Below are 5,610 nucleotides of genomic sequence, written 5' to 3' on the forward strand. Positions count from 1 at the left end.
CAAGAGGAGAAGGGGGGGCGGTGGGGGGGGGGGGGAGGAGAGCATCCTCTACAAGCATCATGGTTCAAGATGAGCACGACATGAGCGGGGGGAGGGGGGGTGCGCAAGTTTTAACTAAAAACGCTTGGTCGCGGGGTAGAATCGTGACTGAGGTTTAATATAATAGAAAAGTGTTTCGCGATATGCCAGCCAAACAAGGTAATCAAACGCATCGGTCGCATTTTGAAAACGCAGAAGTTAGGAATAAGTTGCCCCAAATGGACCTTAAGTCTATCTGCTCGTAAAGGTGGTCGATCAACATGTCCAAAGATCATCGATCAACAATCCATGAATTGCATCATGCATGAGGGCCTCAGCAAGCCCTAAAGTCAAAGGAAGAAAATTTTATCCTATAACTGTAAGATAGAGGTCAACAGGTGGGACTCAAACTTGCCAAATAGATTACAAAGATGTCTCATAAAATTAAAAAAATAAGAGGTCCAACTACAAAACTGAAAATATTCTCCATAAATGACTTACACCTAGCCTAGGTCGTGACAACCTCTAACAACCTAAGCGCACTAGACAACCACCTAAGTTGAAATATATGTTGGGTCAGTCAGATTTAAGAAGCTTGGGAGTTTCTCATCAGGACATGCAAACATGATGCAGTTATCTACCTCAATCAAAAGCAGAGGTCTCATTAGTAATGACTTGAGATATAATCATGCGTGCAAACCATTTAAAAACCGAGTCAAAAGCCATATAGGAAAGTAAAGTTTAGTTTTTAAACAATTTAATATTTTAATCATAAAATTTGATTAATCTTGAATCTTTTTATGAGGATCTGATAAAAATTTTATAAAATTAGGGTCCTTAAATAACATAGATTATAATGTTGGATTCTATAAAAAATCATAAGCGGAAAAAGGCAAAAACAATCTTAGCATACAAACAAGAAGTAAAGCAGTAAAACACGTTGAATATAAATAAAGACCTGTATTTCTAGGTCACCAACATATCAAGAAAATAAAAATACGGTCAGGCTCTGCATATATATGGTCGGTCATAAATATATAAATCAATATCAAATGTCATGTTTGGAGGGAGGAGAGTTTAACAACATCTGCATAAAATGTTAGGCTCTGTTTGGGACCGCTTTTTTCAAGCGGTGTGGCCCATAACCGCGATAAATTACTGTTTGGTTCCCAGCTTCGCTCTCGAACGACTCCGAAGCAGGAGTGAAGCGGGTCGCAGTATCGACCCTGCGGCCCCAGCTTTCGCCTCCCTAATATTCGAAATTGCCCTCGCTAAAGAAGCGTCATAAGTGTTCCGTCCCCCTAGCATTTTTCTTTCGTTGTCCAGGAATTGACCCAGCCCTAGCGATCCTTCCATTGTCGTCCCGCGCCTTCTTTGTCGCAATCCAGGAATCGAACCAGCCCTAGCAATCGCGTCGTCTTGTCGTCTCTACAGGAAACACGCTTCTTCTTCGTCCCGAGCCTTCTGCTTCTTCGACCGCTCGATCGCGTTCCGTCCCGAGCCTTCTTCTTCATCATCTTCATCGACCCCGTTCCTTCTACTTAGTCGACCCCGTGCCTCACAAGCTCCCTGAGTGGCTTCTCCGCATAACAATTTTTTTTTCACTTTAATTGGAGAAACCAAAATTTTGAGCTATTGTTATGCAATTTCCACTTTTGATATGATTTTGCCTACATCTATCATTTTGCTTGGGGTGTTTGCTGAATTCAGTTTGATAGGGAAATTTTCAAATGTTAGATAGGGAAGTCATTGAAGAAATTTGATCAGGAGTTTTTTATTGTCTTGAATGATATATGGCTTGAAATGAGTCTATGCTGAATTCAGTTGCTTGCTTAGGTTTCATCACGATGGTTTCAATTAAAAAAAAAAATGAAATGACCTTTAGCTTTGTTTATAGAAATGCAAAGTTTCAAAATCTTCGTTTTGGCAAATACCTGAAAGTTATGCATTTTTTGTCTGAGAAATTTGAAAATAATTGCAGCTTGTGAAAGTTTGGAAAGCCTCATTTTGAAAAATCTAAAATGTCTATTGTCTTGGTTTGTGAAAACCTGAAATTTGTATATAATTGTTTGTGAAAATTCAAAAGTTTTGGTGTATTCGTTTGCTAAAACTTGAAAGTTTTAACGGCTTAAAACACTTGACAATTATAGTGGCATGGTCACGCTGAAAACACTTTTTTTATAATTACATTTTTAGCACTTTAAATTGGTCATCTCTATGTAGACCTTATTTACGTATTTAACACTATGAAACTTCGGCTGCTCTTATATATGCATGCATCTTTTTGCAAACTTTTGTGACCTACATGATCGATGAAGATGTGTATATATTTTATTGTTAAACCTTCATCATGTAGTTAAGATACAGGAATTCGGTAATGGCAGTAGGAAGTAATACAAAATTCAGTTTATTCTTATTTACCACTCAATGAGTACATTAGTGTGTTGTATATATAAAAATTGTATGATATGTATATAAACCATAATTAATTTCACATATTTACATATCAAACACTACATTTAACTTCATTACATTTATGCGACTCAATTCTTTCGTAAGTCCTCCAAAATAATATGCAAATATTGTTTTGCTTTAGGAGTTAGGCTTATTATATGTACTGTATTATTTAATAACTGTGTATTCCCTAAATATCTAACACCTAAACTTTAATTTATTCTACTTTATAATTGATTTTACTGTTGTGTTTCATGACTTTGTTTTGTTATAGTAATAACATGGATAGTAAGTCTAAAGAGGTTGTTACACCCGCATTGTGGAAAAAAGATACGAAAATTATATTTTGCAATCTTTATCTTAAAGAGATTGAACGGGAAAATAGGCCAACGACCCATTTCAATAAAGAAATATGACAAAATATTATAAAAAATTTTAAGGAATGTACAGGCAGAGAATATGACAGGTTGCAAATGAAGAACAAGTGGGACCAAATGAAGAAGAAATAAAAATTTTGGAAAGAATTGAAAAAAGGTTCTATCAGCATTGGTTGAGATCCAGTGAAGCAAACAGTTGATGCATCTGAGGAATTGTGGGATGAAAGACTTGCGGTGAGTTTTGTTTGTAAACTTCTTCATTTTGTTACATTATATTTTATTCTAATTTGGTGTCTATCAATTTCTGTGTAGGTGGTTCCTGCTGCAAAGAAGTTTAAGCTTTCAGGAATTGAGCCTGAATTTGAGGAGAAACTCGACCGCATGTTTGGGGGAGTGGTTGCAACTGGAAACTATGCATGTAGCCCAAACGAGACAGGGTTCACTGACAATGTCGTGAATTTGGGAACCCTGGAGGTTCAGTTGATTGCATTGACGTCCCTAGCCCATATCAGAACGAATATGAAACAATTTCGCGTTCCAAACATCATAGGGTTGTTGATAAAAGAATATCCAGTAATTCTTCCCTTAGAAACGAGCTATCTGAGGCAGTTTCTTATTTTAAAGCAAAATGTCAGGCTTCTCATTCAAACACTATCGCGGAGGCTCTTGAAATCGTAAGTGCTACAGCCGAAATTTATGTAGATGAAGAGTTGTATCTGTTCGCAGCAGAATTACTAGAGAACCCGATCCGTAGGGATTTCTTTGTGCAGATGTGTGCCGCCCGCAGAGCGACATATATTTGACGTTTTTATAATCGTTTGAACAATTGATATTTTTTATATTTTTCATCACTAGAACATTTGCACTGCATTATCTATTTTTTTCTTTCTAGAGTTGTGCTTGTGAACTCTGTTGTACCTTCCTAATTATTTGCAAACATTTCTTTATTTTTATTGTCATCAACTCTCATATAAATGATAATTGTTTAGAGGAAACATTTAGGGATACTCATCACTATAAATGCAAATAGAAGATGATGGGTGGACACCCACATGGATACACGCAGAAGAAAGCAGAGAGGGATGTTTTTGACGGCAATATGTTTGATGTACGAGTACTATAACACGTACATTGATCGGTCGTCATGCATGACATATTATTATATTGACGACAAATGGGTTGGAGATTTACTTGCGGGGCACCCAACACGATTTTGTAATATGTTTCGAATGAGTCAGCTAATATTTATCGATCTTCTGGACTTAATCGTAGGATCTCATGGTCTTCATGGATCTTCGAGGATCAATCCACGTGAGGTGCTCGCAATAACACTGTTCATATTATCTCAAAATGAGTCTATGTGAGGAGCAATGGAGCGATTTCAATACTCATCAGAAATAATAAGCAGGTATTTCTCAATCGGATTGAGCGCACTTGTTAGTCTGTCCTCTCATGTCATCAGAGTCTCAGATTATAAGTTTGAGCAGATACCCGCTGAGATAGCACGTGATGCACGATATATGTCATTTTTTAAGGTATTCTCTTGGATGCATTATAATTAACTTTGTAAGGGTAAACAATGATACGTCAAACCTAACATTTACTCATCAGGGCTGCATTGGTGCGATTGATGAAATACATGTTGACTCACGTATCCCAAATAGTGATAAAGTGGCATTTATCGGTCGTTGTGGTAGCCCTACCTAAAATGTCATGGTCGTCTGCGATTTTAACATGTGTTTCACTTTTGTTATGGCTGGCTGGGAGGGTAGCGCACATGACAGTCGAGTTTTCAAATATGCGACACGAGATCCCAAAAGCAACTTTCCACATCCACCTGCATGTATGCTTCAGATTGAACTCATATGAATTGTTCAATTTATTAGGCAAATATTACTTGGGAATCCCAATAGAAACTTGAATCTCCTTATTAATTATTCCATTTATTAGGTAAATATTACTTGGCTGATGTTGGTTATCCACTGCAATGAGGGTATTTAAAACCATTTCTTGCTACGAGATATCACATACCAGATTTCACACGTGCAAGCAACATTACATGAGGAAGAAAAGACATATTTAATAAACAACATTTATGGCTACGTAGTGTAATTGAGAGAACTTTTGGTGTCTGGAAAAATAAATGGGTGATACTTCGTGATATGTCTCCCTACTTATAATTTTTTGAAGCAGGTACAAATTGTCTTTGCTACAATGGCTCTCTGTTGACCTCACTTTTGGTTGAGGTCTAGAAAACTTCTTTAGTAGCCTAGGTCTAGCCATAGGACTTTCCTATTGACTAGTCTTAGAAAATTAGAAAAGGTACCCCCACCATTAGAAATTCAAAACTTTGCTTTTTACTCAACTTGAAATTTCACATATTGATCTTAACCTCTAGTATTTAGTAGGTAAGATCATTATAAGAGAATTCAAGAAGAATCCCTATAGGATTACTTGGCTTTAGGATTGACCCTGTGTGTTGACTTTGAACTAGGGTACACCATATCTTCACAATACATTAACCCATGGTTCATTTAGAACGGATATCTATCCAATTCTATGTGAAATGCCTAACTTGGTCTTTTGCCCCGAGGCACCTCCAAATTACCTAACTACCCTTGGGACCCCAAATTTGGCTAAAATTCCCAAATTTTTCCAAAATACCCAAAATTGATCAAAACCCATTTCAAACACCTTGAATACATCCAAATTTGTCAAAATTTCCAAAAATGACCAAATTACCAAAATGCCCCTCCATGAC

Source organism: Phalaenopsis equestris, unplaced genomic scaffold (genome assembly GCF_001263595.1).
Source record: "Phalaenopsis equestris unplaced genomic scaffold, ASM126359v1 Scaffold000233, whole genome shotgun sequence".
In the NCBI taxonomy this organism is placed as follows: Eukaryota; Viridiplantae; Streptophyta; class Magnoliopsida; order Asparagales; family Orchidaceae; genus Phalaenopsis; species Phalaenopsis equestris.